Consider the following 10,644-nt stretch of genomic DNA (forward strand, 5'->3'; position numbering starts at 1 on the left):
TTCGCTCCCGGAAACGTATCGTGTAGTCCCATAATAATAGCTTGGTTCTATAAAACTTTAGTTTCCAGACCAGATTAATTAGTGGTAAATTGAATCTGAGAATAGGGGCTTAACCTAATGTACGCGGGTTTTCGCGCACATTCTAATCCCTTTCCGGGATTATGAACTACCCTTCGGGACTTGGTACGACTGGAAATGTTTGCTGGCCTCTGAATTCCGTGGCCAAAACTATCGCCAAGAAAAAGGCGTCCTGGATCATGCCTATTCTAATGTGCTGAATCATTCTTAAAAAAGATTCGAAACTTTAAACATAAAGACGATAAAGAGGTAATACATCTGTGTATAAGTTATTCCACTTTTTTTTTCATGTTTTGGCTGCTCTTTGCTCTGTACTAAACTTCCTGACATTGTTTTCGGTGTAGCATTATTAAGGCCCGTTTCACCCGGCAAGGATCTAGCCGAGATGGATCTCTTTGCGGTTCTTTTTTAACAGAACTTTGAATCTGATTGGTAACCATTTGTCACGACTGGCTTCGAACTAGCATTAGCCGCATGCTCATGGTTACCATGGCAATCCACTCAAAAAGGTGCGCATTAGCCGCCCAGACTACACTGATACCTAGTCAGTATCGTTAGCAAGTATTTAAAGAATTCTAGCCGTCGTTACAACGAACATAAGCGACTGTTTTGGGGGAACATCGGAACATTGATCCGCATGTCTCCTTAGTTACAAACGAGTTCCCTGGATCATATCTCGTATAAGTCCTATCATTGAGATATTTAACGAGGATTGCACCGTAAGTGCATGAGAGAAATCTACCATCTTGCACACGCTGCCCCGTAACTAGTGTTCATTGAAAGGCCTTCTTTGTCCTTTTTTGTTCTCCTAGAAGTTTTCTTTCTGTTCGACTTTCTCTGCATTTCGTAGCTCGTTCTCTTTCAAGCAGCAATTCATCTGCCATATTAGCTGTTCGTCACCCGTGCGCTTCAACGAAGCTTGTCTATTTCCTATAAATGACAAATGGTATTACGACAGATAGCGGTTGCCGGCTGCAGCCCTTATGAGGCGTCGTATGGCATTGATACGGTGACACTGGGCCCCGTTGCATTTAACCATCTTAGGCAAACTCGAATCGACATAGGCTCTTCATGTGTATATCATACGCAATTCTGCCGTGTTTTGTTAGCAACTCTTAGCCAGTCCTATTGCTTTGCTTCATAGAAGGTACCCACAATTAGTATATGGACCGGCTGCTTGCTGGGTTAAGGCCGGCTGAAATCGAATGGACGACAACACTTGCGGAGATGTCGCTTGAGTCACCGTCATATACCCAGTGATAACCGTACACGGGCGAGCGATATCTAACCAGAGGAAAGGGAGTAGAGGGGCAGTACTCAGACTAGCAGAGCATGGTTACGTAAGATTGTTGAAAAAGAGGAAACCCTTAACATGGGTTTGCACCACTACCGTCATCGCGACCACGAACATCACCTTCGCGATGTATCCGTAGATAGAGATCATCAAACAAGAGCCAGAAAAATGCTGACAGGGAACTAATAGGGGTAGAAGAGCCAAAATCAAATAATTGAACATGAAGCGCTTACGTCAATTAAAGTAGAGAAGACTTCGTCCCGCAGTATCCGTCTGGTCTAAGGCCTTAACGAAATCCTCTTGTTGCCATACGAATTCTTTTTTACACAGACATTTTATTCAGACAGGCACCGCCGCCGTTATTACTGCAACGATACGGCTAAGATGGCTGCGTTGTCAAGAGCAAATACTCTCCAGGTGGCAAACTAACTTTTTCACGGGTGGCAGTAATTAACCGAATCACCCGCCGTTGCTGCAGTGATATTATCTCATTAAATATGGGTAATGAATTGGTCTGCGGGGAAGTAGAAGAAGTTGAATACGTTTTATGGTTAAGGGGACCTGTACATTCGGAGAAATAAAGTTCCGATCTAACGCGAAATGCGCCAGACACCAGGCATGATCTTAACTGCATACACGCGTAAATATGACGATAGAAATAAAAAGGACGTATTTGAAGATAATAGAAATTTGAATCAATTGAAGAATTATGTGTCGAAAAGATACTTGTTAGTGAAGTTAAATAGCGAACTAACAGCTAAAAACTAGATATCGTCGGACGCACTCGATCGAACGGAATACGATGTCCTCGTTATAGCTCAGTATTTGTCTGCGAACCTTTAGAGATGTTGTGGTTTGGGTATAGCTTTGGGAGCCTGGGCATAGACAGATGGACAAATAGGGTTATTTTTTGTGTTGGGAGCCATCCAGCAGAAATGCCTAACGGCGAAACCAAACGTAAAATTCTGAACGTAAACAGTAAGGGTCAATTATAGTGACGCAAGTATTAAAAATGGTCTTTGACCGAATCATAAGTACCACATTGATTGAAAGCATGCATTGTCTCTCTATGCGATTCTACTGTTCGCTATAACCGGCGCTATTTCCGCAGATCACTTGATACTTCAACAAGTCTATAATTTAGTTCAAGGCCATAAAGTATTTAAGACGGGTTCTAAGGAATTAATGAGCTAAAGCTTTGATCTTATTCTGTTTTTGTTGTATCCAGCATCCAGCTAAGAGCCAATAGTAGCTCGATGTATTTATGCTTCTGACAAATACAGCGTTTTTCCTACTCGTAGGCGAATGAACAAATCTACCAGAAATTTAGACTATGATATTTGTTTTTTTTTCATATACGAGTGTTTTCTTAAGCATAGATTAATCACCTTCTGTCTAAATGAACGATTGTTTTCCATGGGGCAAGATTCTGTCAGAAGCAACTTCACTACTACATCGATTTCCTCCTTCAACATTCATTTGATTAGGTCCAGCTTTCACACGTTTCTTCTCCATCGCATTGGTTAGTCCTGTTTTCGTCTACTATTCTGCGCACATTTCGAAAGATGCCGCCACGAAGCCGGCCCTTGCTCCGCGATCGCTTAGCCCTCTCCTTGTGTGTTCATGCTGCTAGGACGAACAGTAACACGATGAAACGGTGCGGGGGCTCGCCGACCGACCGATTGACCAAGTCGTGCCCGCTCCTCTGCCGCTCCGGCCATCGTCGCAGTTGAAGTTCGTAGCCATCGATAGCCACTGCCAAAGTGCCACCGCTGCTGCTCCAGCCAACTACTACGACCACGAGTCGGAAGTCGGCAGCCCCCGTGCGAGCAACATACAGGCTACCGTACCATCTTTCAGCGAACAATGCCGACCATCGCTGGCAGCGGCCTGTAAAGGTAAACTAGCGACCGTAACAGGAGCAGGCTGTGGTCTGTCTGGGGGTGTCATCTTCCCCGGCTGGCTAAGAACAGAAGTGCAGCACGTGCCGTGGGCGCCAAACTGCTGTCCAATTTAAATGGGCAACAGATTTCCGAACTGGTGAAGCTCATCGGTGAACGAAGTGAAGAGTTGAAGTAGTACTACTAGCACATAGCAGAGGAAGTGCAATCGAGGCGAGGTGTAGTGCGGTGCTCCGCTGAAGAAGGCCAGTCGGTGTTCGCAGTTGGAAGTGGCTCGTAATAAGTGCTAGTGAGTGCAGGAATCACGATAACGTCATCGACGGTAATGCTGCTATAAAACGTGCTAATCTTTAACTGAGCCAGCGAGTTGTGCTCAAGAGTGGCTCACCCTTGGCGGAAGGGCAGCGATATTGCCGGTTGCCGATATCCGGCTATAGCTCTTGGTCTGCCTCTCCCTCATTATCTGTCGATGATCTCTACATTTCAAGCGTGGTACCGATCGTCTTTTCCGCCAGGTGCCTGTGAGTCTATGAGAATCCAAAGAGATTTTCGACTCATACTATTGTTTATGTCATTAGCACTAGGTTTGTACGGCTGACTACTGTCTAGAGACTTCGGCTGGAGTAAATCGTCCCAGTTCTACGACATCTCCAGACGGCTCGTTGTCATCGGTCGATCTGTTCCTACTAGCCGCTTTCGCCCGAGCTGGGTTCGACACCAGTGGGTTTGGCTGTATCAGCTACGGCAACAGTTGGCTTGTCTGGGTCTTGCCTCTTACATGTGTGTATTTCTACCCGACTATTTAGTTCTATCAACATCGTCGTACCGGCGGCGCCAACTACAGCCACAACAAGGAACGAACGAGTGGGAAGAAGCTGGAAGAAGGCCTAGGGCAGTAGCGCGGCACCCGGTGACAGGCGATTACACTAGCAGTAGCAACGCGAGGCGGTGGTGGGCAACCTTACAAGGCAACCAGCGTACGCCAGGGCAAGGCAGCAGCACGCCGCGCCGCGCCGCGCCGCCGACACCCCCCCCCCCCCCGTACGCCCCCCGCCTTGCTTCACGCAGGCGAGAAGATTCTGCCCAGCGGCAATAAAGGCAATACTTTTAGATACGGCCATAGATATAGCACTATAACAACCACTATTTTAACTAATACAACTTCTGCCAGGAAAGACGGACACGGTTTATCAGCACGAGCGATAACTGAGGCTAACGATAGGGGTTAAAAAGCAGTCACTCGACAGACGGCCAAGAGAAAACTATTGTTGTTACTGGCAGGCTGGGGACTGTCTAGCTCAACTCCACTCTGTCAGTGAAGCTGTTATTCGTTAATTGAGCCCTGTGAATTGCCTGGTAGGCGGCAGATTGCTCTTGTCGACGGGCTCGCTCAGTTGCCGATTAACCGACGGACGGGGGAAACTACTGTTTCCTGGCTACAGCCTACGGCAGTGGACCGCTGGCTACCAAAACCATTTCCACACTGGGAACAACTGGCTCCTTTTTTTCGCGTTTGCGTCCGTATGCCTGTGCTGCATCTAGCACTTGGCCTGGCAATAGCTTCTGACGCGAGCACCAACAGCAACTGCTTTGTTCGTTCCGGTACGAGCAATACTGGTGGCGCGGGGGAGCGGACGAACGTTGGTCTGACGTCGTTGAGTACCAAGTCGATGCCGCCGCAACAGCTGTAGTCAATTAGAACATCAGCCATAGCCACTGCGGCATATGAAGTAGTAGTCGGCGTTGTCTGTTGTTTTTAACGAATTAACAACTTTCTAAGAGGTATCTACTAACAACAGCTAGTTGTAAATTGTAGGATTAGTGTGTGTTTGCTATCTAGCTGAAGAGAACGAGTGTGAACAAAAGCTAAACGACTTTCTCAGCTGTTCCAGCCGTACTTCGGTAAAAGGAGAAGAGCACAGAAAGAGAGGGTCTCTCCAAATTCAAAGCACAGTTATCTACACGGCAGAATTCCAGAGAATGCCGAAATCTAGCAATGGGCAAAAAGTTTCTATCGTCCAGTGTTGTCAGCCAATAGATTCCAAATCAGTGTACGTATGAAGTAGTGACGGATTCCGTAAGAAAGCGTGCTTTCCTTATCTTTGATTTTATTAAGCAAACGGTTTCCGATAAGTCGTTGTGACAGGACAGTGGTACCGTTACGAGCAAGAGAGCAGTGCTTAAACGTCTAAGGTTTCATAGGTTTGCTAAGTATTCTCGGAGCGGCACTTGGAAACAGAATCGGTGACAGCCCGAACAACGAAAACAACAGCTATCGTACTAATAATAATAGTACTACTTTTAAGTACCATGTACGCGAAAAGGTAATCCAAGGCTTCACGAAGATCTCGGATACCTTCAGCTTTTGCACCACACCTTCATCAGCGAACTTTAAATGGACACTGGAGGTTTGTATACCTGCGAGGAGACTGTACAGTCTATTACCGTAATCATGCTTGTATGCTAGCTGGAAAAGAAATTTCCATGGAACGGCCGTCTCCAATCAGATCGACCGCGCGCGAAATCTTGTTTTCCTGCTTTTCACCAACGACAAAACGTGAGTTTCTTCTACGTCCATTATTCTCTTCTGTTTGCGACCAGCAATCAGGTAGGCTCGAAGCGATAGGATTCTATCGATTCAGAGAGAATTATAGCGAAACAGACGACACAATGGTCCAATCGTTCGAAGATGTCGGTATACGTAATAGACGCTACGTAGACAATGTTACATATGTAAAAGTAATAATATTGGTTGTTAATAATCTTTGAGTTCTTTTACTATTATATGAATATCATTTGTAAGCGGCGGATTATCTATTTATTGGTCGTCGACCAGACTCATCGTATTTGATCGAATACCTATAGACTTCCATTTATAGGCGCTTGTGGGATCTGTTTCGTTGGAGTTGCCCGCTGTCTAGTCAGACACGTTGGTCTTGTTCGTTTCGCTATGACAAGGCTGTCTGTCTTGTCTAGCCATTTTGTTACGCCGATAATTATATTTTGGAATACATTTGGTAAATGAGTGTTATCGGTATAATAAAACAGTCTGGATATTTGCTACCTGTTCTTTCTGTTCGTTTCTGTGGTAACTCATCGTCGTCTCTCTCAACTGCGCTTTTATGATGGCCCACAATTGTTAGCGACAAGAGGCTACTATTTCGCTAGAGCTCATTCTTCGACAAGATACGTATCGATCTCGAATTCAATTTTAATTTCCGTGTGAGCGCTCTTTGATGCCAATGAGCTGCCAGACTCGATACGTATGACTACCGACTGCCAAAGAACAAAGGCTATAAAGGAAGTGGCTTTTCGGCTGACAGCCTGCCGCAGCAGACAATTCGATCGGAGAACAATCATTTCCTAAACGTCGTAAAAATGAAAGCGCTTTGTCGCACTCAGGTCAGAGTTGCCGGATGTTTTAGGATATCCTACAAAATGCTCACAGCGTAGCCGGGAAGATGAACTTTATCACACCCACTTCCAGCTTGCGAATGACTCAATGCTAGTGAAACCGTTAAGCTTTGTGGTATAATTAACAGAAGTGTATTATAAAAATACGATGCTATGATTAACTGCTAAGGTATCGAAGAATGCTTGATTGTCGATTGTAAAATAGCCATGGGTGAGTCGTACTCTTGCCAAAAACACATCACCTGAAAAATATGCTATAATAAAAATCTAGAGTAAAGTTTCAGCCCAAGGCTGGGTCAGCAGGCCTAAGGACATGAAGATGAACGACTTAATGACTCATCGAGTAACTCTGTAGATGTATCATAACCTCTTAAGCCCTCTTGCGACTTATAACGGCAGCTGATATTGAACCTCTGAACGTTGTTTTACTCAGAGTACTCATGCGTACTTCCGTTGGCAATGCCGATATGTATCCACTGCTGCCGCATGGCATGGCGCATCTGCGTCAAGCGCAAAGGCCATTGTTTTCGCACTTAGAGTGTGGCCAACGCACGCTGATGTACACAAGATCTACCAACAGGAGATAAGTGTTTGGTGCTGAATCACCTTCCAGTCCCATTAGAGCGATCATGGGTAGATGGGCGATGATGATTATGACGACGGCGGCAAAAATCGTTGTATAACGGATTTCACTTTCCTGTGGAGCGTGTACACCACTGCCTGCGGGACACATCCGCTAAATGAACTATTTGCCTTATCGTAGGACATTTCCAAAAAAGGTTGGTCAGAGGGCAATCACGATCGCGTAGCATTAAATAAAAGTACATGGAAAACGACGAATACAGAGGTCGCTTTAGACGTTCACAAACTAGTTGACCAAGGTTCGTGTCAAAATGCCATCTATTCCATCCTGGCTCCAGTCAACATCGAGATGTCAAGGTTAGGCAACATTACCCTATAGTTTGTCCAATCAGGCTCTACGATCACTCTCCAGCGTTTACTTTATCGATATTTTTGTCAGTTAGATCCCCTCTGTTAATGCCTCATCGCTGAGTTCCCTTGTAACCATACGAAATAACTTTGCTTTCGATCTGTAATAGGATAATAATTGATAGAATGGTGGCTTCATGGAAATTTGCCCCTGGAGAACTCCCAGTTATTTAGGGTCTATAGAGGTGCAGAAATGCTGCCATGTAATATCATTATAATTACCAATCTGGCAGCCTTTGTTTCTTTCATTGATGATGAAAGATAATCGATTTTTTCCATTTGATCTACAATTCTATGTTTTCCAGCGTGCTAGATTCCAAGTCACCCACTTGATTAGAGGTTGATTTCATTGAGGAAGCCTATATTTTCTGATGTCATAAAAAATCTTTTCTAGCTACCACTTTGATTCCCCGTTAAGCGTTCCCTGTCGATAGTCGTTGAGCGATGAATTTATCGCTAGAAAATCTGGAACCACTTAATTATAGTTTATCTATAATATTGCCTTTATTATTTAGTAGATCAATGCGGCACCACTTAAAATTGGTACGTTTTCAATAAAGCCGCGTATAGAAACTTAAGCTTCGAACGAAGGACTCTACTGTTGTTTGTGATATTAGAGAAATAAGGTGTTGAATCAGTACGGGATTTTCCCTTTCTCATCTGGTCGTGTGTTGACAGCCGGGCGAAGACCTTAAATGGCCACATCTGTCTGCAACTTAGTATTTGTATAGAAAGTGGCTTTTGTGACTCTTATAATTTCAACGCTCGAATTGAGTAACATGGTCGTGGTAGCGTCAAGTTTATTCGCTTGTTTCTACCAACTATGTAAGTTTATCGGTTTATCATACTTGCTACCTGGCCGTATCGAGTAGGCAAAGGCCACCTGCCTCCATAATCTTATTGCTAACCCGATATAGTGTAAACAACTCTACCGGCTGTTCTTAGCCAACAATTTACAGCATAGAAGGGAATCAATCTTTTGATTGTACACTTGTCAATGGCCTCTATGCGTCCTGTGATTCCAATTGCTCAACGATGTGTGACAGTTAACGGCATCTCAGCTCAATGACTTCACCCGAATCGGTGCTGCAAACCTAAAAAACTTTCGCTATTGCAGTATAATGTTGTCATGACATAACAATAGGCTGGCTGTGTTTGCGCGCTAATACGTCCGGGTCGCTCTACGTCAACGAGCGGTTGGCCGACTAAATACGATTCCGTTGTAGTCCCGTTAGTACGGCACCAAAAGTACGACCGCCGTTGCCGTAGATGTTCGAGGCGGCAGTAACGACATCAAAGGAACTCAGCAGTGGGAATAAGAAAAAGAGGGCGTATGTTTCGAAAAGTCCGCAATCCAGCAACCTATCGATCTACGCACGCCTAGGTGTATCTCGGGTGTGTATGTATATGTGTGTGAGTGAGTGTGTGTGTGTGTGTGTTCGCGTATGGTAGCTGCTATAAACAAAAAGCAAAGGCCGTTTGCAATGACAGAGGCAAGAGTTATAGGCACAGCAGTCATCAGTTGTCGCTCCTGCTGGTTCTAGGGCGGCATCTAGTCCAACGGTTTGTACTAGCTGTTCTTGGCCGTAGCAGCGACTAGAGCGGCTTAATCCAAACAGAACTTAAAAAGGAAGCAACTGACTGCCAGCCAGCAACGTTAAGCACCAAATCACACACACACACACACAGCACACTACAGAAGTCGCATAATCTCGGCAATCGACGCCCGGCGCCAGCTAGAACTGGGGCGACGCGATCGTCGTAAGGTGAGTGCCAGTCAATTGTAGGCTGATCGACAGCCACTGGTTCCACAGCAGTAACTGCTGGTAACGAAGAAACCCTCTTAAGTGGCTAATTTGGCCAAGTTCTTGTGTGCCTGCTTTTTCATTCATGGAATCAATCAGATTTTATTTACACTTGGGTTTCGGCCATAAAATTTAGGTGGAACAAAAACGCCCGCTCGTGATTAGTGAAACTGCGCCATTGTCTAACTGTTTATGCGTTTTTAGTCAAAGTTTTTTTTCTTCCCACTAATAGAGTACAATAGAATGGAACATTATTGCCGAGCAGGACGGCGAGTTCATCCTGTTTTGTATACTTTTGCCGTTTACTTTTTAAACGTTTAGTCAGCCACAGGTATTTTGTATAAATTTTTGTGCAAACCGCTAATTCGTAGGCAAAAAATGATCAAACACATAACTTATCTGATGTGCGGTATCGTCTATTAAGCACAAATGGAAGGTACAATAGAGGAGATAATATGAGAGAGAGAGAGAGAGAGAGAGAGATCTCTCGCTCATTCTTTTATGCAGACAGACGCTCGAGTTAATTCCTCCAAGTAAAAATTCTAGCCTGTGTATAAATGTTTAGTTTATACATTAGCTAATTAATTAATTAATTAATTTATTGGATTATTTATGTAGCTCAAAAACCTGTGATGTTTTTCGGGATCTACTGCTTTGCCACACACTCGGCTGTGTCACTTAAACCTATACATACGGTAACGAGTCGTTAAGTTCGTAAGGAGGAAAACTTTAAAAGCGGCCTCAAAGGTGTTAGAACTATTGGCCATTGAGTGGATGGTGACTTTCATATTGGACTGAAATACTATATTCAACAAACAGTGTTTGTGTGTTGAATCCGTTTGTATGCTTTAAATATAGATAGAAATGTGTGACGCTAGCCGAGACCGAACTTGATGAACTTATTTGAATATAAATAATAATAACAAATGTTATGAATAGTGTTAATATAATTTATATAGAAACAATAGCTTCTAGCACTTTGGCGATTGTCCGGCGGCTCACTCGCGAGCTTGAGGGACATACGGACCAGTCGTTATTTTATCACAGAAAACAATTGTTATTGCGTACAGTCACGCAGAGCCGTTTCACAGTCAACCAAACTACCGACTTAGTCGAGAAAATCGAACTATTACTACTACTACTATTACTATTACTATTACTA

At 44.3% G+C, this 10,644-nt stretch overlaps 1 protein-coding gene across 5 annotated transcripts in view; it reads left to right on the plus strand.

Moving 5' to 3' along the window:
• The window catches only part of coro (protein coronin), a 34,923-nt gene that overhangs the window by 16,707 nt on the left and 7,572 nt on the right, over nt 1–10,644 (plus strand). Inside the window, exon 1 of one of the 5 annotated variants that reach the window (XM_022831121.2) lies at nt 4,335–5,830. The exons of 3 other annotated variants lie outside the window; for them this stretch is intronic. The gene's annotated coding sequence lies outside the window, so the exon portion shown is untranslated. Of the gene's footprint in view, nt 1–4,334; nt 5,831–8,350; nt 9,444–10,644 lie in introns of those variants that run through there. One more of the 5 variants, XM_022831123.2, reaches the window with a different exon arrangement.

The sequence above is a fragment of the Varroa jacobsoni genome, unplaced genomic scaffold, assembly GCF_002532875.2.
Source record: "Varroa jacobsoni isolate VJ856 unplaced genomic scaffold, vjacob_1.0 scaffold_312, whole genome shotgun sequence".
Classification (NCBI taxonomy): domain Eukaryota; kingdom Metazoa; phylum Arthropoda; class Arachnida; order Mesostigmata; family Varroidae; genus Varroa; species Varroa jacobsoni.